Genomic DNA, 23,949 nt, shown 5'->3' with positions numbered 1-23,949 from the left:
CAAGACGACGTGTGGCGTGCAAGACCCGTGTCCCTACCTCAAAGGTCAAGGTCACACTTAGTGTTTATTCACAATGGAGTGCTGCATATAACGACGTAGAGTATAGGTTGTCGTGTCCGGGCTGTAACTTTCTTTTGTATGGACAGATTTAAAAATAACTTGCCACATGTGTTCCACATACCAAGACGACGTGTCGTGTGCAAGACCCGTGTCCCTGCCTCAAAGGTCAAGGTCACACATAATGTTTATTCACAATGGAGTGCTGCATATAAGGACATATAGTATAGGTTGTCGTGTCAGGGCTGTAACTTTCCCTTGTATGGACAGATTTTAAAAAAAACTTGACACATGTGTTCCACATACCAAGACCACGTGTCGCGTGCAAGACCCGTGTCTCTACCTCAAAGGTCAAGGTCACACTTAGTGTTTATTCACAATGGAGTGCTGCATATAAGGACATAGAGTATAGGTTGTCGTGTCAGGGCTGTTACTTTCCCTTGTATGGACAGATTTTAAAATCACTTGCTACATGTGTTCCACATACGAAGACAACGTGTCGTGTGCAAGACCCATGTCCCTACCTCTAAGGTGAAAGATACACTTAGTGTTTATTCACAAGGGAATTCTGAATATAAGGACATAACAGTGTAGGTTGTCAAGTATGGGTGGTATTTTTTATGTTCAGAGGCAATTTAAAATAACTTGCCATATGTATTTGACACGTAAAGGCAAGATAAACTTTTCATGTACTGACCTTGTTCGTAGGTCAATGTCATATTCGGGGGCATTCGTCACATACTGTGACAGCTCTTGTTTATTTCATATTTCACTCGTGATCATAGAAAAACTATATATCTATGACACTGGTGAAATAAAATAGGATCTTACACTGAAATAAACAAATATCCTCTATGTCTTCATTAAAGTCGAGAGGGCCAAGGCTACTAGCAAATATCAAGAGATCAAGAATTGTAGTTATAAATTGGCTATAAAATTACTTATTGATTTTAAAATGTGTTGTGTGACCATTAAAATGATTTGTTTTGAGAAATTAAATGAAATGATATGGTTTAAACAATAATCATTGATATTAAGAGCATCCAAATTAACCTGTTTCTTCTATTACAGTCACAAAATCAGGGATTCTAGGGCTGTTGTCCAAGCCCCTTGCTATAAATTCGTCAACAAGGCCTCATGGACGTCAACCCATAGTTAGCGAGAAGGCTAGTCAACTTGGTCCACAGCAAATTGCTGACCGAGGTCAGTTGTCCTTTGAAATCAGTTTTCCAATATGTGTATCATTTGACATTTTCACTGAGCAGATAGAAAATATAAATGCTTCTATGAATACTTTAAATGCCACACCTATTAAACAATATGATCTGAACACTATAAATGCCACACCTATTAAACAATATGATCTGAGCACTATAAATGCCACACCTATTTAACGATATGATCTGAGCACTATAAATGCCACACCTATTTAACGATATGATCTGAGCAGTATAAATGCCACACCTATTTAACGATATGATCTGAGCACTATAAATACCACACCTATTTAACGATATGATCTGAGCAGTATAAATGCCACACCTATTTAATGCCACACCTATTTAACGATATGATCTGAGCAGTATAAATGCCACACCTATTTAACGATAATGTTGATTGTTATAATAATGTGATTGTGTCATCATTTATCTATCATAAAATTGTGTACCATAGGTAGACCAGTTCTCCCTCTGAATGCTTCTACAAGTTATTTACCACCTGAACCCAACCTGTTGGAACCATTCGGCCACGAGTCCCTCAGCCGCATGCCAAGAGCTTCACAACTACTGCAACCGACTGAGAAAGGTGATGATCTGTACAATAAATGGGACATGTGAAATCATTTGAAGAATCTGTGGGATTTTTCAAAATGCTATGGGATATACCCCTATTTTGTTGAAGTTTCAATTGCTCCCAATTAAAGATTAGAAGCAAACACAAGTATATTCAAATGCAACTTATCCTACATCCATTATATTAGGTGTAAGATAACGTTGTTACAACACTTTTTTTTTTGGTTGTATTAAATATATTTGATTCATAATTGCATTTTGTATTATTTAATGAACCAGAAAAATTGGTACTGGCATCATCTTATGTTTAAAAATTACTTTGCTGTAGAGTTGCTTAAATTTGGAATTGATGTTTTGTAAAAAAGTACATTGAATTTGATGGTGGTGGGTATAATCTAATTAATCTTCACAGGGTTTGAATCAGCATGAACTTCGTTATTGGTGCCATTTTTACCCATTGATAAGGATCACTTCATTGGATATTTAGGGATTTTTTTAATAGTAATTTTGAATACTGATGAGAAATATACTGTCATGAAGCTTGCATTTAAGAGAGTTTATTTCGACATAGACGTATTTTCAATCAAAGGCAGGTTACTCACATTACTTCATTGGTTGTAAATTATGTCTCCCCCTCTCTGGGGGAGACATATTGTTTTTGCCCTGTCCGTCAGTCCGGTAGTCCGTCAGTCCGTCAGTCCGTCCGTACGTCACACTTCGTTTCCGATCGATAACTGGAAAACCGCATGACCTAGGATCACCAAACTTGGTAGGGAGGTTGGTCGTGAGGTGTAGAGGATCCCTATTGTTTTTGGGGTCACTAGGTCAAAGGTCAAGGTCGCGGCGACCCCCAATATAAAAAACATTTCTGCTCAAAATCTTGAGAACGGTTTGACCTAGGTTCACCAAACTTGGTAGGGAGGTTGGTCATGAGGTGTAGAAGATCCCTATTGTTTTTTATGTCACTAGGTCAAAGGTCAAGGTCGCGGCGACCCCCAATGTAAAAAACATTTCCGCTCAATATCTTGAGAATGGTTTGACCTAGGTTCACCAAACTTGGTAGGGAGGTTGATCATGAGGATTAGAAAACTCCTATATTTTGGGGGGTCACAAGGTCAAAGGTCAACGTCGCTGTGACCTCTAATGTAAAAAAATATTTCCGTGCAATATCAGGAGAATGCTTTGATCTAGGTTCACCAAACTTTGAAGTGAGGTTGGTCATGATGTCTAGATGATCCCAATTGTTTTGGGGGTCACAAGGTCAATAGTCAAGGTCGTGGTGACCTTCCATGTAAAAATCATTTGCGTGTAATATCTTTCACATATGTTTACCAAAAATTGTAGAGATGTTACTCGGGTGTACAAGACCCGCATTGTTTTTGAGGTCACTATGTCAGAGGTGAAGGTCACAGACACCTGAACATAAGAAAAGGTTTCCGATCAATAAGTGGAGTTCCTATTGCCTTTGAGTCTTGAACTTTTGCATGCTGGTAGGTCTTCTTGGGCAGATGATCCGTATTGATTTTGGGGTCACTGGGTCCAAAAAGAGAGTGATGATGAAAAACGGTTTCCAATCAATAACTTAAGTTATGCTTTACCTGGAGTCTCCAAACTTTGCATGCTTGTAAGGGTCATGCAGTAGTTGGGGTCACTGGGTCAAAGGTCAAGTCCACAAGGACTTGAAGATGAAAACCGTTTCCGATCAATAACTGGCGTCTCATTTCAACTTTCGTGCATTTTGTTTATTTTGTTTTTTGTCCATAAAAGACCTGCCGTTTTTTCCCTGAGAAACAGCAGCACTTGAAGGCCTTTGCATTTTTATGGTAAGTGTCTGTTTACTAAGCCTTCGGGGGAGACATGCGCTTTTCTCAAAAGCCCATTCTAGTTCTATGTTGAATTTCTTAATTACACTTTTAAATAAGGAAAATTGCCTGGCTTTTCCGCTCAGTGTTATGAAACATTTGCATGTTACTCCCCATAAGACAGTTTTCATTGCTCTCATTCTTGTCAGAATACTTGTCTTTATGTTGTCTTGAACGTTTGTTAAAATGGGTCCTTTTAGGAAAAACACTAGGTCTCTGGGTCAAATTTTCATTCCTCGTGTTGAAAGCAAAGTTTCATGCTTTTTAGCTCGACTATTCAAAGAATAAGGAGGGCTATACTAATCGCCCCAGCGGCGGCGTCGGAACAAACCGTTTTCTGAACAAATTGAAAATTGACAGCTACGTCATCAGCTATTATATACATAAATATATATATATATAATTTGCGTGAGAGGCGTCTCACGGGTAACAGCGTATAAAACATCCTTTAAAGTCCATAAGCATAAAAAAACAGAAAATTTGTTTATTACAGTGTTTTTATGCCCCCGAAGGTGGGCATTTTAAAATCGCACCCTCCGTCCGTCCGTCCGTCCGGCTCTGTAACTTTCCCTTGTATGGACAGATTTTAAAATAACTTGCCACATGTGTTCCACATACCAAGACGACGTGTGGCGTGCAAAACTCGTGTCCCTACCTCAAAGGTCAAGGTCACACTTAGTGTTTATTCACAATGGAGTGCTGCATATAAGGACATAGAGTATAGGTTGTCGTGTCCGGGCTGTAACTTTCTTTTGTATGGACAGATTTTAAAATAACTTGCCACATGTGTACCACATACCAAGACGACGTGTCGCGTGCAAGACCCGTGTCCCTACCTCAAAGGTCAAGGACACACTTAGAGTTTATTAACAATCAATAACTTAAGTTATGCTTTACCTGGAGTCTCCAAACTTTGCATGCTTGTAAGGGTCATGCAGTAGTTGGGGTCACTGGGTCAAAGGTCAAGTCCACAAGGGCTTGAAGATGAAAACCGTTTCCGATCAATAACTGGCGTCTCATTTCAACTTTCGTGCATTTTGTTTATTTTGTTTTTTGTCCATAAAAGACCTGCCGTTTTTTCCCTGAGAAACAGCAGCACTTGAAGGCCTTTGCATTTTTATGGTAAGTGTCTGTTTACTAAGCCTTCGGGGGAGACATGCGCTTTTCTCAAAAGCCCATTCTAGTTCTATGTTGAATTTCTTAATTACACTTTTAAATAAGGAAAATTGCCTGGCTTTTCCGCTCAGTGTTATGAAACATTTGCATGTTACTCCCCATAAGACAGTTTTCATTGCTCTCATTCTTGTCAGAATACTTGTCTTTATGTTGTCTTGAACGTTTGTTAAAATGGGTCCTTTTAGGAAAAACACTAGGTCTCTGGGTCAAATTTTCATTCCTCGTGTTGAAAGCAAAGTTTCATGCTTTTTAGCTCGACTATTCAAAGAATAAGGAGGGCTATACTAATCGCCCCAGCGGCGGCGTCGGAACAAACCGTTTTCTGAACAAATTGAAAATTGACAGCTACGTCATCAGCTATTATATACATAAATATATATATATATAATTTGCGTGAGAGGCGTCTCACGGGTAACAGCGTATAAAACATCCTTTAAAGTCCATAAGCATAAAAAAACAGAAAATTTGTTTATTACAGTGTTTTTATGCCCCCGAAGGTGGGCATTTTAAAATCGCACCCTCCGTCCGTCCGTCCGTCCGGCTCTGTAACTTTCCCTTGTATGGACAGATTTTAAAATAACTTGCCACATGTGTTCCACATACCAAGACGACGTGTGGCGTGCAAAACTCGTGTCCCTACCTCAAAGGTCAAGGTCACACTTAGTGTTTATTCACAATGGAGTGCTGCATATAAGGACATAGAGTATAGGTTGTCGTGTCCGGGCTGTAACTTTCTTTTGTATGGACAGATTTTAAAATAACTTGCCACATGTGTACCACATACCAAGACGACGTGTCGCGTGCAAGACCCGTGTCCCTACCTCAAAGGTCAAGGACACACTTAGAGTTTATTAACAATCAATAACTTAAGTTATGCTTTACCTGGAGTCTCCAAACTTTGCATGCTTGTAAGGGTCATGCAGTAGTTGGGGTCACTGGGTCAAAGGTCAAGTCCACAAGGGCTTGAAGATGAAAACCGTTTCCGATCAATAACTGGCGTCTCATTTCAACTTTCGTGCATTTTGTTTATTTTGTTTTTTGTCCATAAAAGACCTGCCGTTTTTTCCCTGAGAAACAGCAGCACTTGAAGGCCTTTGCATTTTTATGGTAAGTGTCTGTTTACTAAGCCTTCGGGGGAGACATGCGCTTTTCTCAAAAGCCCATTCTAGTTCTATGTTGAATTTCTTAATTACACTTTTAAATAAGGAAAATTGCCTGGCTTTTCCGCTCAGTGTTATGAAACATTTGCATGTTACTCCCCATAAGACAGTTTTCATTGCTCTCATTCTTGTCAGAATACTTGTCTTTATGTTGTCTTGAACGTTTGTTAAAATGGGTCCTTTTAGGAAAAACACTAGGTCTCTGGGTCAAATTTTCATTCCTCGTGTTGAAAGCAAAGTTTCATGCTTTTTAGCTCGACTATTCAAAGAATAAGGAGGGCTATACTAATCGCCCCAGCGGCGGCGTCGGAACAAACCGTTTTCTGAACAAATTGAAAATTGACAGCTACGTCATCAGCTATTATATACATAAATATATATATATATAATTTGCCTGAGAGGCGTCTCACGGGTAACAGCGTATAAAACATCCTTTAAAGTCCATAAGCATAAAAAAACAGAAAATTTGTTTATTACAGTGTAAGATCGTTTTTATGCCCCCGAAGGTGGGCATATTAAAATCGCACCCTCCGTCCGTCCGTCCGTCCGTCCGGCTCTGTAACTTTCCCTTGTATGGACAGATTTTAAAATAACTTGCCACATGTGTTCCACATACCAAGACGACGTGTGGCGTGCAAAACTCGTGTCCCTACCTCAAAGGTCAAGGTCACACTTAGTGTTTATTCACAATGGAGTGCTGCATATAAGGACATAGAGTATAGGTTGTCGTGTCCGGGCTGTAACTTTCTTTTGTATGGACAGATTTTAAAATAACTTGCCACATGTGTACCACATACCAAGACGACGTGTCGCGTGCAAGACCCGTGTCCCTACCTCAAAGGTCAAGGTCACACTTAGAGTTTATTTACAATGGAGTGCTGCATATAACGACGTAGAGTATAGGTTGTCGTGTCCGGGCTGTAACTTTCCCTTGTATGGACAGATTTTAAAATAACTTGCCACATGTGTTCCACATACCAAGACGACGTGTCGCATGCAAGACCCGTGTCCCTACCTCAAAGGTCAAGGTCACACTTAGTGTTTATTCACAATGGAGTGCTGCATATAAGGACATAGAGTATAGGTTGTAGTGTCCGGGCTGTAACTTTCTCTTGTATGGACAGATTTAAAAATAACTTGCCACATGTGTTCCACATACCAAGACGACGTGTCGTGTGCAAGACCCATGTCCCTGCCTCAAAGGTCAAGGTCACACTTAGTGTTTATTCACAATGGAGTGCTGCATATAAGGACATAGAGTATAGGTTGTCGTGTCAGGGCTGTTACTTTCCCTTGTATGGACAGATTTTAAAATCACTTGCTACATGTGTTCCACATACGAAGACAACGTGTCGTGTGCAAGACCCATGTCCCTACCTCTAAGGTAAAAGATACACTAAGTGTTTATTTACAAGGGAATTCTGAATATAAGGACATAACAGTGTAGGTTGTCAAGTATGGGTGGTATTTTTTATGTTCAGAGGCAATTTAAAATAACTTGCCATATGTATTTGACACGTAAAGGCAAGATAAACTTTTCATGTACTGACCTTGTTCGTAGGTCAATGTCATATTCGGAGGCATTCGTCACATACTGTGACAGCTCTTGTTTATTTCATATTTCACTCGTGATCATAGAAAAACTATATATCTATGACACTGGTGAAATAAAATAGGATCTTACACTGAAATAAACAAATATCCTCTATGTCTTCATTAAAGTCGAGAGGGCCAAGGCTACTAGCAAATATCAAGAGATCAAGAATTGTAGTTATAAATTGGCTATAAAATTACTCACTGATTTTGAAATGTGTTGTGTGACCATTAAAATGATTTGTTTTGAGAAATTAAATGAAATGATATGGTTTAAACAATAATCATTGATATTAAGAGCATCCAAATTAACCTGTTTCTTCTATTACAGTCACAAAATCAGCGATTCTAGGGCTGTTGTCCAAGCCCCTTGCTATAAAGTCGTCAACAAGGCCTCATGGACGTCAACCCATAGTTAGCGAGAAGGCTAGTCTACTTGGTCCACAGCAAATTGCTGACCGAGGTCAGTTGTCCTTTGAAATCAGTTCTTTTTTATTAAATCAAGTCTGTCTATGATATTGTCCCATAACCACTTCCAGTGGCTGCCTTTTGCAAGTTATTGAAATATCCATAGCTCTGCCAAATATGAGTTGATTTCTGAAAGATTATGAATTGATTATTATTCAGTTTGTTAACATTTTCATTTCAAAAGGTTGCCAAAGATTTCCTTCAAAGGTTCTTATGCCATGCTTATCATGATGCAGACAAGAGACTTGTAAATCTTGCTTTAAATAATTTCTTTTATACCTTAATATTATATATTTACACCTCAACTTCCATTCCTTAAATGAACTGCCTTTCGGCAATTGCGTTCATCAATCGATGAACGCAACATCTTCGGATATGTTCGGATCGTAATTCATTGCATAACAATATACATGAGAGCTATTGATCTTGTTATTGGTTGTATTGTGTCTGCAGGTCCCGTAAAATATAGCTCAACATTTTTAAAAGTGTTAGTTTATTATATTTTAAATATATTGGTACCAGAAGTGTTTCAATTTTACGTTTTAAAGTGATTTCAAGTGGTTGATCTTTTCCCGCGTTATTGTGACGTCATTTGAAAAAAATGTTTCCGGTTATAGTCGGGTCGTTCTATTTACCGAATGGGTAAGAACGGGTTACTGAAAGGTTTTCTTAAATGAAATGAAATATTTTTTTAACAATTCTTGAATGAAATAATGAACTATTGGTGTAAATATAAGGAATGAATTGCGGGGTTGATGTCATTATCTGGGATATGAACGCAATTGGGTTGGTCAAAGTACGCGTGGAGTCCTTACTCCACACACATTGACCAACCCAATTGCGTTCATACCCCAGATAATGACACCAACCCCGCAATTCATTCCTTAAATAATGCTTTGTGCTCCAACAAAATGAGGGCATTAAATCGAAAGATCTTGTTTTGGTTGTAGGTAATTAAAGGCAGCGAAAAAAGCGACTTAAACATTATCATTATATGTAGAACCTGATACCTTTATCAGAAGCCCTGAATGTGGGGCGCAAAAAATCTTTGCCTTAGTAACCCAAAACACAAATGTTTTCAGTTTTATGTAATACTTTATTTTAAACAAATAAAACATTATACATGATGATGTTAGGTTTTTTTCTGCAAATTTTTAACTTCTTGATAATTCAATATATTATCATGACCGGGTGAAATGAAACAATCTACAAATGTGGTTTTGTTAGCCAGACTATTTATAAAAAAAGTTCCTGTTTTTAAATGGTGGAAACTTGGTTGAGGGTTCTCTGGGGGTGTCAACATAAAAAGGTGTGGTTTTTTCTGTGTCATTAATACCGGGAACCTAAGTTTTTATCCAATCATCATGAAACTTGGACAGAATATTTATAAACATGATATTTAAGACTAGTGTGTAACATGTGTAATCTTGGTCAAAAACTTGGTCATGAGGTAAAATATTAAGACAGAATATTGTGTTGAAGTTTCTTTTCATCAGTGTTGATCCAATCTTCAAGAAACTCAGTCAGACTTTTTGTCAGAATGATAATAATTTGCCAGTGTGTAGATGTCATCTCAGGTAAAACACTGTTTTGGATATGGGTCAGCAGTCTTAACCTTGTCCTCTATAAACACACACACTACTACTAAATTGCGTTTGTGAGAAATAAACCCTTACCTGTGTCAAACCAAGCCATGTTAGACCTGCCAGTGTATGGCTTATCAGTACATTGATTGACAGAATCCAATAGTTTGATAATATCAATTATTGATCAATATAACGTTTGGATGTAATTAAATTTACAATTCGGGGATATTATTTTCTTTAACTGGTCTTATTATGCCCCTAAAATGGGCATATTAAAATCGCACCATCCGTACGTCCGTGTGTCTGTCTCAATAACTTGTTTCCGGGCTGTAACTTTCCCTTGTATGGACAGATTTTAAAATAATTGGCCACATGTGTTCTACATACCAAGACGACGTGTCGCGTACAAGACCCCTGTCCCTACCTCTAAGGTCAAGGTCACACTTAGTGTTTATTCACAATGGTGTGCTGCATATAAGCACATGGTGTATAGGTTGTCATGTCCGGGCTGTAACTTTCCCTTGTATGGACAGATTTTAAAATAACTTGCCACATGTGTTCTACATACCAAGACGACGTGTTGCGTGCAAGATCCGTGACCCTACCTCTAGGGTCAAGATTACACTTAGTGTTTATTTACAATGGAGTGCTGCATATAAGGACATAGAGTATAGGTTGTCGTGTCCGGGCTGTAACTTTCCTTTGTATGGACAGATTTTAAAATAACTTGCCACATGTGTTCTAAATACCAAAACGATGTGTCGCATGCAAGACATGTGTACCTACCTCTAATGTGAAGGTCACACTTAGTGTTTATTCACAAAGGTATGCTGCATATAAGCACATAGAGTATAGGTTGTCGTGTCCGGGCTGTAACTTTTTCTTGTATTGACAGATTTTAAAATAACTTGCCACATGTGTTTGACATACCAAGACAACGTGTCGCTTGCAAGACCCATGTCCCTTCCTCTAAGGTGAAATATACACTGAGTGTTTATTTACAATGGAATGCTGAGTATATGGTCATAAGAGTGTAGGTTGTCAAATATGGGTGGTATTTATGTTCAGTGGCAATTTAAAATAACTTGCCATATGTATTTGACACGTAAAGGCAAGATCAATTTTTCATGTACTGACCTTGTTCATAGGTCAATATCACATTCGGGGGCATTCGTCACATACTGTGACAGCTCTTGTTTATTTCTGTTCACTATTTATAAATAAACACAACTCAATGTAAAAAGTTATTTATATTTTTTTCATATAATGAAATAAAAATAAATCATTGGATTATAAATGAAATAACCTACTAAATTTCAATTGATAAATTATTGATAAATCCTAAAGAAACTATAGAAAATAAGTTTCAAATGCATAGGATTCAACCTTCCAATATTTTCAATTTATCTTATATGCAGTAGGGGTACTTATATAAATAGGGAATAATTATCTATTGACTACTGATATGCCATACACTGGCAGACCTAAAATGGCTTGGTTTGCAGGTAAAGGGTTATTGCCATTTCCACATTAACTCATTGTTTTTTTCAGGAGAAAAACCCTTCCATGTTGATGTTCAAAATTGCTCTGTGGTGGAAGTCTTCCCCAAAGATGACAATGATATCTGTGATGTGGCAGTGAACAATGTTTCTGTTGGCAGCTGCGTTTTTAGACATGAAGCAGAAATCAGAGATCCCAAATTCATGGAATTGTATAGTATATTCCTCACAGAAAGGGGAAGTTGTATATTTATAATACATCGTTGCATTGGAACCCAGCTGAATGTGAACATATCATCTACCAAGGGATATAAAATGCCACACTTGATGGGAAAGCCTACCCACTCCTCAATGACTCTGTCAACTTGAATTATACTGTGAGAGGTTTGTAACAGTCTAGTATGTAATTTATAGGCCTATTGCTGGGATAGTTTAGAGCTATCAGGGATGGAAACTAACTTTGCCAGCATGGTTGCCCGTCTGGGCAACCAACTTTGGGGTTTTGGTTGCCCGTCTGGGCAACCAACTTTGGGGTTTTGGTTGCCCGTCTTAAAATCTATGAGCCCATATTTTCTAGCAAAAAAAGAACAATGTTAAATTTTATTCCTTCTTAAAACCATATAACTAATCATTTACGACTGAAAAAAGTAGTCTTTCAAAAACGCCACATTGTTTATAAAATGTCACAACAACGGTTGACTAGGGCGCCGCCATTACAATAAAGAATAAAACTAAAACGACCGCTTTCATTGGCTGTTCGAGCCAGAGCATAAGTATCGAGCGATTTCATTGGATATAACAATAGCGCCGAGAGGGGTAAATGTATTGATCATTTGCTCAAAGCGAAAACAAGCGTCTGCCGTTTGTTTTGATCTGTCATTTTTACGACAGGAATAATTGCAAAATGAAAAAGAAAACGTGTTCCCAAAAAAACTTATCGCCCAGCCGGACTACCATCTGCGACAATTAACTCGCCCGATCTGAAAATAACTCACCTCGGGCGAACAGGCAACCGTTAAGTTTCCATCCCTGGCTATGCCACTTTGTTATCTAAAAAATAGAATGATTTTTCATCGAATGTACATAATGTATTTTGTTATCCATGGATATTCTTTACTGTACCATTGTAAAACTAGATTGATTGGCTTCAACTTTGCAAGGACAAAATATTTTAGGTTTAATTTTTTGGGCAAATTATGGCCCCTGATTGACTTTGGAACTAAGGTTTTAGGACAAATTATGATATTCACTTCTATACCCTTTATTAAATCAACTTGATACTAAATCACACAGTTTTTTTATGGTCATCACACAATAAGGTTACATAACACTATATTATCATGTTACAAATTATGGCCCTTAATCAACTTTTTTATGACCCCGTTCCACTAAGTTAAATGATCTCTTGATCTCTAAGAAAGAATTTTGATCCCTTTAGAAAAACGACAACCCGGAATATAATAACTCTGTCTAGAGGAGTTGTAATATTATGACGCGGGAGTCGATATGTAATGATCCATGTGTCACTTTCTATGGGATAATGACCTGGGAGTCATAATTCTATTAGGGTTGGTCAGTCCGTAACAACTATTTGATGAAATGTAACTTCATACAATTATGGAACATAATGAGCGGCAGTGCTCATGCCAGGATTGGGAGGGGGGTAGGGGGGCTGTCATAATTCAATTGGCGTTGGTATACTTCCACACACTGGACGGTATAGTGATATAGGCATCCGCATCTTAACCAAGTGGTTGTTAGTTTGTAGTTTGATCCTCCAGTAGGGTGGGATTGGTCTTGTGATATAGGCTTCTGCCTCTCTACCAAGAGGTTGTTAGTTTGATCCCAAGTAGGTTGAGAGTGGTCTTGTGATATAGGCTTCTGCCTCTGAATCAAGAGGGCATTAGTTTGATACCAAGTATGATGAGAGCGGTCTTGTGATATAGGCGTCCGCCTCTCTACCGAAATGGTTGTTAGTTTGATCCCCAGTACGATGTGAGTATTCTTGTAGTATCGGCGTCAACCTCTTAACCAAGAGGTTGTTAGTTTGATCCCAAGTAGGGTAAGAATGGGCTTGTGTTATAGGCTTCTGCCTCTTAACCAAGACGTTTATAGTTTGATCCCCAGTAGGATGACAGTGGTCTTGTGATATTGACGCCTGCCTTTCTATCAAGAGGTTGTGTGTTAAAGCCCTACTATAAATTGGTTGTGGTTTCGATCACTCAGGGCCTCTCAAAAAGGACACCAGTCTGCCTCTTATCCATGAAACATACTTGAGCGTGACTCCATCAGGTTTTGTCATAATCAAGTTTATTTATTTAAGAAATATTATACACCACTGAGGGTCATATGACATTATAAGGACCGGCCAGTCAGCCACCAAAGGTGTATATGGACCAAGGCATTAGCCGAGGTCCATTCACCTTCGGGGCTGACTCATCGGTCCTTATAATGTCATATGGCCCGAAGTGGTGTGTTATATTTCTTATAGTATACCGAACACTTTTCATAACAAGACAATTTTTTAAAGCGATTTAAATGTGTTTTATTTAACAAACCTGATAATGTTTATTTGCGACAATTTTTCGCCGTTGTGAAAATAGCAAGCCGCACTAACCAATCGCATGACGTAAGCGGTCCATATTACATTTTTGGCGAGGTCCGGACCGGCCAAAAATATAATATGGACCGCTGACGTCATAAAACTTGATTTTCATCAAAATACAGTAATATACGGACCAATCGAGATTATATATATAAAGAAGGGACAAATCTATGTGAGGTATAATATTAAAATATATTCTCATATATATAGGCAGTTAATAGATTAGAAATTATTTGCAAAAATTGCATAGCGTCAATTTGATTGGCTTATTATGCCCCCCTTCGAAGAAGAGGGGTATATTGCTATGCACAGGCATGTCGGTATGTATGTCGGTCGGTCGGTCCGTCGGTAGACCAAAGCTTGTCCGAGTGATAACTCAACAATCCCTGGACGTATGGTCATTAAACTTCACATGAAGGTTGGGCCTGACCAGTAGATGACCCCTATTGATTTTGGGGGTCAAAGGTCAAGGTCACAGTGACCTTTAATGGTAAAATATTTTTTAAGCTTGTCCGAGTGATAACTCAACAATGCCTGCACCCATGGCTCTCAAACTTGACATGCAGGTTGGGCCTGACCAGTAGTTGACCCCTATTGTTTTTGGGGGTCATCAGGCCAAAGTTCAAGGTCACAGTGACCTTGAATAGTAAAAGGTTGTCCGAGTGATAACGTGACAATGCCTGCACCCATGGCCCTCAAACTTGATTTGGAGGTTGGGCCCGACCAGTAGCTGACCTCTATCGTTTTTTGGGCTCAATGGGTCAAAGGTCAAGGTCACAGTGACCTTTAATGGTAAAAGGTTGTTCATGTGATAACTCAACAATGCCTGCACCCATGGCCCTCAAACTTGACTTGGAGGTTGGGCCTTACCAGTAGATGACCCCTATTGTTTTGGGCTCAATGGGTCAAAGGTCAAGGTCACAGTGACCTTTAATGGTAAAAGGTTGTCCGATTGATAACTCAACAATGCCTGCACCCATGGCCCTCAAACTTGACTTGGAGAATTGGCCTGACCAGGAGATGACCCCTATGGTTTTTGGGGGTCATCTGGCCAAAGGTCAAGTTCACAGTGACCTGGAATGGTAAAAGGTTGTCCGAGTGATAACTCGACAATGCCTGCACCCATGACCCTCAAACTTGATTTGGAGATTGAGCCTGGCCAGAAAATTGTCCCTATTAATTTTAGGGGTCATTGGGCCAAAGGTCAAGGTCACAGTGACCTTGAATGATAAAATGTTGTCCAAGTGATAACTCAACAATGCCTGCACCCATGGCCCTCAAACTTGACATGGAGGTTGGGCTTGACCAGTAGATGACCCCTATTGATTTTAGGGGTCAAAGGTCAAGGTCACAGTGACCTTGAAAGCAAACTCGACAATTCTTGGACCTATGGTCATCAAACTTGACATGAAGGTTGGGCCTGCCCAGTAGATGACCCCTATCGACTTTGGGGGTCATCAGGCCAAGGTCAATGTCACAGTAACCTTCAACGCAAAAAAGTTAACAAATCTTCCCCCACTGATTTCTCAACAATGCCTGAACCTATGATCATTAAACTTGACATGGATTTTAAGCCTGACCAGTAGATCACCCTTATTAATTTTAGGATTCATAGAGCCAAAGGTCAAGTTCACAGTGATTTTGAATGGTAAAAGGTTGCCGAGTGATAACTCAACAATGCCTGAACCCATGGCCTTTAAACTTGACTTGGAGTTGCATCTGACTTGTAGATGACCCCTTATGATTTAAGGGGTCATCAGGTCAAAGGTCAAGGTCACAGTGACCTTGAACGAAAAAAACTTGTCTTGTGATAACTTGACAATGCCTGCACCCATGGCCCTCAAACTTGACATTTAGGTTTCTGGTGACCAGCTGATGACTCTGGATTTTGAGTTCATAGAGTCAAAGGTCATGACGGTCATAACACACTTTATACTCACACTTTAATGGTCATAATCTTAAAACAGCAACAAATCAGCTGTCATTTCGGTCCATGCATATTTCATTCAATTGTCCATATAATCCTGACAACATGGTGCTCAGGGGGGGCATAATGTTTGACAAACATCTCTTGTTAATGATAGATTTGCTCCACAAATTAATGAATATCATTAACATGTGATTAATAAGTGGGAGATATTCCAGCTCCTCATGGTGCACAAGAAGTGGATCCCGAAACTGACGTTCCTCTTAACAGGTCAACAGAGACAGATACAGACACCAACGGTAAATCTAAATAATTAATCCAACATTTAATCCTCAGAAGTAATTACACTTCGATAGCATCCGGAAACTGTGCCAGAGTAACCTTTAATTGTACCCAGTTTGTCATAAAAGTAGTGCAAGTATGGAATTATGTCTCCCCCTCTCTGGGGGAGACATATTGTTTTTGCCCTGTCCGTCAGTCCGTCCGTACGTCACACTTCGTTTCCGATCGATAACTGGAAAACCGCATGACCTAGGATCACCAAACTTGGTAGGGAGGTTGGTCGTGAGGTGTAGAGGATCCCTATTGTTTTTGGGGTCACTAGGTCAAAGGTCAAGGTCGCGGCGATCCCAAATATAAAAAAACATTTCTGCTCAAAATCTTGAGAACGGTTTGACCTAGGTTCACCAAACTTGGTAGGGAGGTTGGTCATGAGGTGTAGAAGATCCCTATTGTTTTTGGGGTCATTAGGTCAAAGGTCAAGGTCGCGGCGACCCCCAATGTAAAAAACATTTCCGCTCAATATCTTGAGAATGGTTTGACCTAGGTTCACCAAACTTGGTAGGGAGGTTGATCATGAGGTTTAGAAAACTCCTATATTTTGGGGGGTCACAAGGTCAAAGGTCAACGTCGCTGTGACCTCTAATGTAAAAAAAATATTTCCGTGCAATATCAGGAGAATGCTTTGATCTAGGTTCACCAAACTTTGAAGTGAGGTTGGTCATGATGTCTAGTTGGTATGCTGGTAGGTCATGACTAGTAGATGACTCCTATTGATTTTGTGATCTGTAGGTCATAGGTCAAGGTCGCAGTATACTTGAGGTGAAAACACAGTTTCCGCTCAATAACTAAAGATCCTTTGGGTCCAGGAACTTCATACTTGGTATACTATTTGTTCATGGCTAGTAATTGACCCCTATTGATTTTGAGATCAAAAGGTCAAAGGTGAAGGTCGCCATGACCTTGAGGTGAAGAAACGGTTACTAAAGTAACTAAAGAAGGCTTGCACCCAGGAACTTCATACTTGGTATGCAAGTTGGTCATGTAGATGACCCCTATTGATTTTGTGATCAGTTGGTCAAAGGTCAAGGTCACGATGACTTTGAGCTGAAAAATGGTTTCTGATCAAATAATTGAATAACAATTGCGCCCATGCACTTCATACAATACAAACTTCATTTACATTTTCCAAGATTATTCAACAACACTTTCTTCTCTTCACTATTTGATACGGGTGAATAAACCAAACTTCACTGTTGGTTCGTCTTCCGTCCAGAATTACAAATTTTATGTCCATCATTTATTTTTTCTCAGCTACGACCACACAATAGGGGAGACAAGCGCTTTTTCAAAAAAGCAATCTCTAGTTAGTATTTTTACAAACTGATAAAAAATGGCAATTAGCAATGTTGATTTTGTATACATACACTTGGTTTGAATATTATCAGAATAATGATAGCACTCCAAACAGGTGACACATCCACTTCCATGGATATGTAGTTTACATCATCATATGTTTCTGACAAAGAATACTATTTGACAAACATGTTTTGTTTCTTCCAGAAAAAGAATCGGAAGTGCAAGACAACGGATTGCCAGCGTGGGCTATTGTCCTTATAGTGATTGCAGTCATCCTGATTGTTGCAATCCCGATTGCAGTAATTGTATGGAATCATTTCAAACAGAAAGGTATCTAAAATGCTATAGAAATATGAACATTTTGTATTTAATAGTTTTAGAAGAGAAGGATTTAAAGACAATTATCATTATGTTTAATTAAGTCTCCCCCCAATGGGGCCCATAGATGGAGAGACTTTGTTTTTGTTTGAGTTGTCTGTCTACTACCAATACTAACGGTTTAAGAAAAATGCATAAAACATCATTTAATAAATAAAATCTGTGATCTATCTATTTTTTGTCAGCAGTTATATAACTGGTTTCCATGGATTTTCACAAAAAAATGACTCATTCCAAGACAAAAAATTAAAAACTTAACAAAACGTTCAATATGTGAGAGTGCAGCTTTAAGTAGTATATTAAAAATGTCCAATTCTGCTGAAAATGATAATGTCTCAAAACAACTCTGTCATTTCTTTATAATCCTTAAACAAATGCCCTTTGCAACCATTGCCAAACAAAAGTATTGGACAGATACAAATAGTAAAATTCCATTGTTTATAGACAGGTATTTATTAATAAGAAGGATTTTGTCAATTTATAAGTGTTATTTATGCTTTTCAGCTTAATTCACAGCGTTTTCTGTAAAAAAAAAAATAATTATCAACTCCAGAACATTAAATTACTCAAAAACCAATAAATAAATATCATCTAATATTTGAGTTATATCATTATGAGAAGCATTTTGTTAATATAGTCTCTTTTAGCAGTTTACATATAAGTTATATTCAACAATTGCATAGCATCAATTTGATTTGCTTATTAATAAAACATTTTCTCAACAACCAATAAATATGCTGTCATGGATCATTGACTTATTATTAATTAGTGTGAGGTTTTTCCAGCTCCACATGGTGCTGAAGTAGTTGACCAAGGAGAGGACGTTCCTCTTTCCACGTTTTGTGAGATAGTTACGGAAACCAACGGTAAAATTAAACAATAATTCCAACAATTATTCATCGATAAATGGTAATAAAAAGACTGCAGATATGGATTTAGAATTTTACAAACCGACTGGCAGTAATTAGCAATATAGATTGTGTATAAATATACTTGTTTTTATTCTGGTGAGAAGAGAAGTTTTTAAAAGAAACTTTTAAAATTTTGTTTTTATTTTTTTGAAATTATTGCCCATTATTAATTGAATAGAGCAAAACATACACAGAAAATGCAGTCTTTGTTTAAGTGGTATACTAAATATGTCTTATTCTTTTGCAATTGATAATGTCCAAAAAAAACCTGTCATTTCTGTACTATCCTTTTCCAAATGCAATTCATTTGAAAACAAAGGTGCTGATGTATCCAATGGTGACGTTCCTAACACAGATGCAGTAGCAGATGAAGCCATTAATGACTCTGAAAGCATACTGCCTGAAACTGGTAAATATATTTTGATTATAACTTAGCAATTTTATACTAGGGGGATATAGTAGCTGTAAAGTTATACTCTTTCGGAAAAAAATACAACTTTTAAAAACGGTAACAGACAATATTTTTGGAAAAAAATTGTTATACGGAAGATGATTCAAAGGTATCACTATTTAACCTCCGAACGTCTCTTTGTCATATTTAGAAAAGTATCTATCATGTACAGTTTCTACTAGTATAACTTTAATATCATTGAAGAACAAATACAAGTATTCTACTAGTAATGAAACTTGACTCAAACTGCGAGTTTAAGGAACAGATGGACTTGTGTTGGAATGTGTACGTGGTGCTCTTGATTCCTTGTGTACTACTTGTTGAGGTATGGGTTTTAGTAAACTGAGACTGATAGTCAAGTGTATGAATTTAATGTGGTGCTCTTGATTCCTTGTGTACTACTTGTTGAGGTATGGGTTTTAGTAAACTGAGACTGATAGTAAAGTGTATGAATTTAATGTGTTACCCTTGATTCCTTGTGTACTACTTGTTGAGGTATGGCTTTTAGTAAACTGAGACTGATAGTAAAGTGTATGAATTTAATGTGTTACCCTTGATTCCTTGTGTACTACTTGTTGAGGTATGGCTTTTAGTAAACTGAGACTGATAGTCAAGTGTATAAATTTAATGTGGTACCCTTGATTCCTTGTGTACTACTTGTTGAGGTATGGGTTTTAGTAAACTGAGACTGATAGTAAAGTGTATAAATTTAATGTGTTACCCTTGATTCCTTGTGTACTACTTGTTGAGGTATGGGTTTAAGTAAACTGAGACTGATAGTAAAGTGTATGAATTTAATGTGTTACCCTTGATTCCTTGTGTACTACTTGTTGAGGTATGGGTTTTAGTAAACTGCGACTGATAGTCAAGTGTATGAATTTAATGTGGAACCCTTGATTCCTTGTGTACTACTTGTTGAGATATGGCTTTTAGTAAACTGAGACTGATAGTAAAGTGTATGAATTTAATGTGTTACCCTTGATTCCTTATGTACTACTTGTTGAGGTATGGCTTTTAGTAAACTGAGACTGATAGTAAAGTGTATGAATTTAATGTGGTACCCTTGATTCCTTGTGTACTACTTGTTGAGATATGGCTTTTAGTAAACTGAGACTGATAGTAAAGTGTATGAATTTAATGTGTTACCCTTGATTCCTTGTGTACTACTTGTTGAGATATGGCTTTTAGTAAACTGAGACTTATAGTCAAGTGTATGAATTTAATGTAGTACCCTTGATTCCTTGTGTACTACTTGTTGAGGTATGGGTTTTAGTAAACTGAGACTGATAGTCAAGTGTATGAATTTAATGTGTTGCCCTTGTTTCATTGTGTACTACTTGTTGAGATATGGCTTTTAGTAAACTGATACTGATAGTCCAGTGTATGAATTTAATGTGGTACCCTTGATTCCTTGTGTACTACTTGTTGAGGTATGGCTTTTAGTAAACTGAGACTGATAGTCAAGTGTATGAATTTAATGTGGTACCCTTGATTCCTTGTGTACTACTTGTTGAGATATGGCTTTTAGTAAACTGAGACAGATAGTAAAGTGTATGAATTTAATGTGTTGCCCTTGATTCCTTGTGTATTACTTGTTGAGGTATGGCTTTTAGTAAACTGAGACAGATAGTATAGTGTATGAATTTAATGTGTTGCCCTTGATTCGTTGTGTATTACTTGTTGAGGTATGGCTTTTAGTAAACTGAGACTGATAGTAAAGTGTATGAATTTAATGTGGTACCCTTGATTCCTTGTGTACTACTTGTTGAGATATGGCTTTTAGTAAACTGAGACTGATAGTAAAGTGTATGAATTTAATGTGTTACCCTTGATTCCTTGTGTACTACTTGTTGAGGTATGGCTTTTAGTAAACTGAGACTGATAGTCAAGTGTATGAATTTAATGTGTTGCCCTTGATTCCTTGTGTATTACTTGTTGAGATATGGCTTTTAGTAAACTGAGACTGATAGTAAAGTGTATGAATTTAATGTGTTGCCCTTGATTCCTTGTGTACTACTTGTTGAGGTATGGCTTTTAGTAAACTGAGACTTATAGCCAAGTGTATGAATTTAATGTGGTACCCTTGATTCCTTGTGTATTACTTGTTGAGATATGGCTTTTAGTCAACTGAGACTGATAGTCAAGTGTATGAATTTAATGTGGTACCCTTGATTCCTTGTGTATTACTTGTTGAGGTATGGCTTTTAGTAAACTGAGACTGATAGTCAAGTGTATGAATTTAATGTGTTGCCCTTGATTCCTGGTGTACTACTTGTTGAGATATGGCTTTTAGTAAACTGAGACTGATAGTAAAGTGTATGAATTTAATGTGTTGCCCTTGATTCCTTGTGTATTACTTGTTGAGGTATGGCTTTTAGTAAACTGAGACTGATAGTCAAGTGTATGAATTTAATGTAGTACCCTTGATTCCTTGTGTACTACTTGTTGAGATATGGCTTTTAGTAAACTGAGACTGATAGTAAAGTGTATGAATTTAATGTGGTACCCTTGATTCCTTGTGTACTACTTGTTGAGATATGGCTTTTAGTAAACTGAGACTGATAGTCAAGTGTATGAATTTAATGTGGTACCCTTGTTTCCTTGTGTACTACTTGTTGAGGTATGGCTTTTAGTAAACTGAGACTGATAGTCAAGTGTATGAATTTAATGTGTTACCCTTGATTCCTTGTGTACTAATTGTTGAGGTATGGCTTTTAGTAAACTGAGACTGATAGTAAAGTGTATGAATTTAATGTGGTACCCTTGATTCCTTGTGTACTACTTGTTGAGATATGGCTTTTAGTAAACTGATACTGATAGTCAAGTGTATGAATTTAATGTGTTACTCTTGATTCCTTGTGTACTAATTGTTGAGGTATGGCTTTTAGTAAACTGAGACTGATAGTCAAGTGTATGAATTTAATGTGTTACCCTTGATTCCTTGTGTACTAATTGTTGAGGTATGGGTTTTAGTAAACTGAGACTGATAGTCAAGTGTATGAATTTAATGTGTTACCCTTGATTCCTTGTGTACTACTTGTTGAGATATGGCTTTTAGTAAACTGAGACTGATAGTAAAGTGTATGAATTTAATGTGTTACTCTTGATTCCTTGTGTACTACTTGTTGAGATATGGCTTTTAGTAAACTGAGACTGATAGTAAAGTGTATGAATTTAATGTGTTGCCCTTGATTCCTGGTGTACTACTTGTTGAGGTATGGCTTTTAGTAAACTGATACTGATAGTAAAGTGTATGAATTTAATGTGTTACTCTTGATTCCTTGTGTACTACTTGTTGAGGTATGGCTTTTAGTAAACTGAGACTGATAGTAAAGTGTATGAATTTAATGTGGTACCCTTGATTCCTTGTGTACTACTTGTTGAGATATGGCTTTTAGTAAACTGATACTGATAGTCAAGTGTATGAATTTAATGTGTTACTCTTGATTCCTTGTGTACTAATTGTTGAGGTATGGCTTTTAGTAAACTGAGACTGATAGTCAAGTGTATGAATTTAATGTGTTACCCTTGATTCCTTGTGTACTAATTGTTGAGGTATGGGTTTTAGTAAACTGAGACTGATAGTCAAGTGTATGAATTTAATGTGTTACCCTTGATTCCTTGTGTACTACTTGTTGAGATATGGCTTTTAGTAAACTGATACTGATAGTAAAGTGTATGAATTTAATGTGTTACTCTTGATTCCTTGTGTACTACTTGTTGAGATATGGCTTTTAGTAAACTGAGACTGATAGTAAAGTGTATGAATTTAATGTGTTGCCCTTGATTCCTGGTGTACTACTTGTTGAGGTATGGCTTTTAGTAAACTGATACTGATAGTAAAGTGTATGAATTTAATGTGTTACTCTTGATTCCTTGTGTACTACTTGTTGAGGTATGGGTTTTAGTAAACTGATACTGATAGTAAAGTGTATGAATTTAATGTGTTACTCTTGATTCCTTGTGTACTACTTATTGAGATATGGCTTTTAGTAAACTGATACTGATAGTAAAGTGTATGAATTTAATGTGTTACCCTTGATTCCTTGTGTACTACTTGTTGAGGTATGGCTTTTAGTAAACTGAGACTGATAGTAAAGTGTATGAATTTAATGTGTTACTCTTGATTCCTGGTGTACTACTTGTTGAGATATGGCTTTTAGTAAACTGAGACTGATAGTCAAGTGTATGAATTTAATGTGGTACCCTTGATTCCTTGTGTACTACTTGTTGAGATATGGCTTTTAGTAAACTGAGACTGATAGTAAAGTGTATAAATTTAATGTGTTACCCTTGATTCCTTGTGTATTACTTGTTGAGGTATGGGTTTTAGTAAACTGAGACTGATAGTAAAGTGTATGAATTTAATGTGTTGCCCTTGATTCCTGGTGTATTACTTGTTGAGATATGGCTTTTAGTAAACTGAGACTGATAGTAAATTGTATGAATTTAATGTGTTGCCCTTGATTCCTTGTGTACTACTTGTTGAGGTATGGCTTTTAGTAAACTGAGACTTATAGTCAAGTGTATGAATTTAATGTGGTACCCTTGATTCCTTGTGTATTACTTGTTGAGATATGGCTTTTAGTAAACTGAGACTGATAGTCAAGTGTATGAATTTAATGTGGTACCCTTGATTCCTTGTGTATTACTTGTTGAGGTATGGCTTTTAGTAAATTGAGACTGATAGTAAAGTGTATGAATTTAATGTGTTGCCCTTGATTCCTGGTGTACTACTTGTTGAGGTATGGCTTTTAGTAAACTGATACTGATAGTAAAGTGTATGAATTTAATGTGTTACTCTTGATTCCTTGTGTACTACTTGTTGAGGTATGGGTTTTAGTA

At 37.4% G+C, this 23,949-nt stretch overlaps 1 long non-coding RNA gene across 1 annotated transcript; it reads left to right on the top strand.

Annotated features, from left to right (window-relative positions):
- The first annotated feature begins 1,179 nt into the window (after nucleotides 1-1,179).
- On the top strand, nucleotides 1,180-17,688 carry LOC128221175 (uncharacterized). The gene is made up of 4 exons (XR_008258909.1): nucleotides 1,180-1,260; nucleotides 11,247-11,578; nucleotides 15,945-16,025; nucleotides 17,569-17,688. It is a non-coding gene; the product is annotated as an uncharacterized LOC128221175 (long non-coding RNA).
- The last annotated feature ends 6,261 nt before the right edge of the window (nucleotides 17,689-23,949 follow it).

The sequence above is a fragment of the Mya arenaria genome, chromosome 16, assembly GCF_026914265.1.
Source record: "Mya arenaria isolate MELC-2E11 chromosome 16, ASM2691426v1".
Classification (NCBI taxonomy): Eukaryota; Metazoa; Mollusca; class Bivalvia; order Myida; family Myidae; genus Mya; species Mya arenaria.
This window is presented reverse-complemented; position numbering and strand designations above follow the sequence as displayed.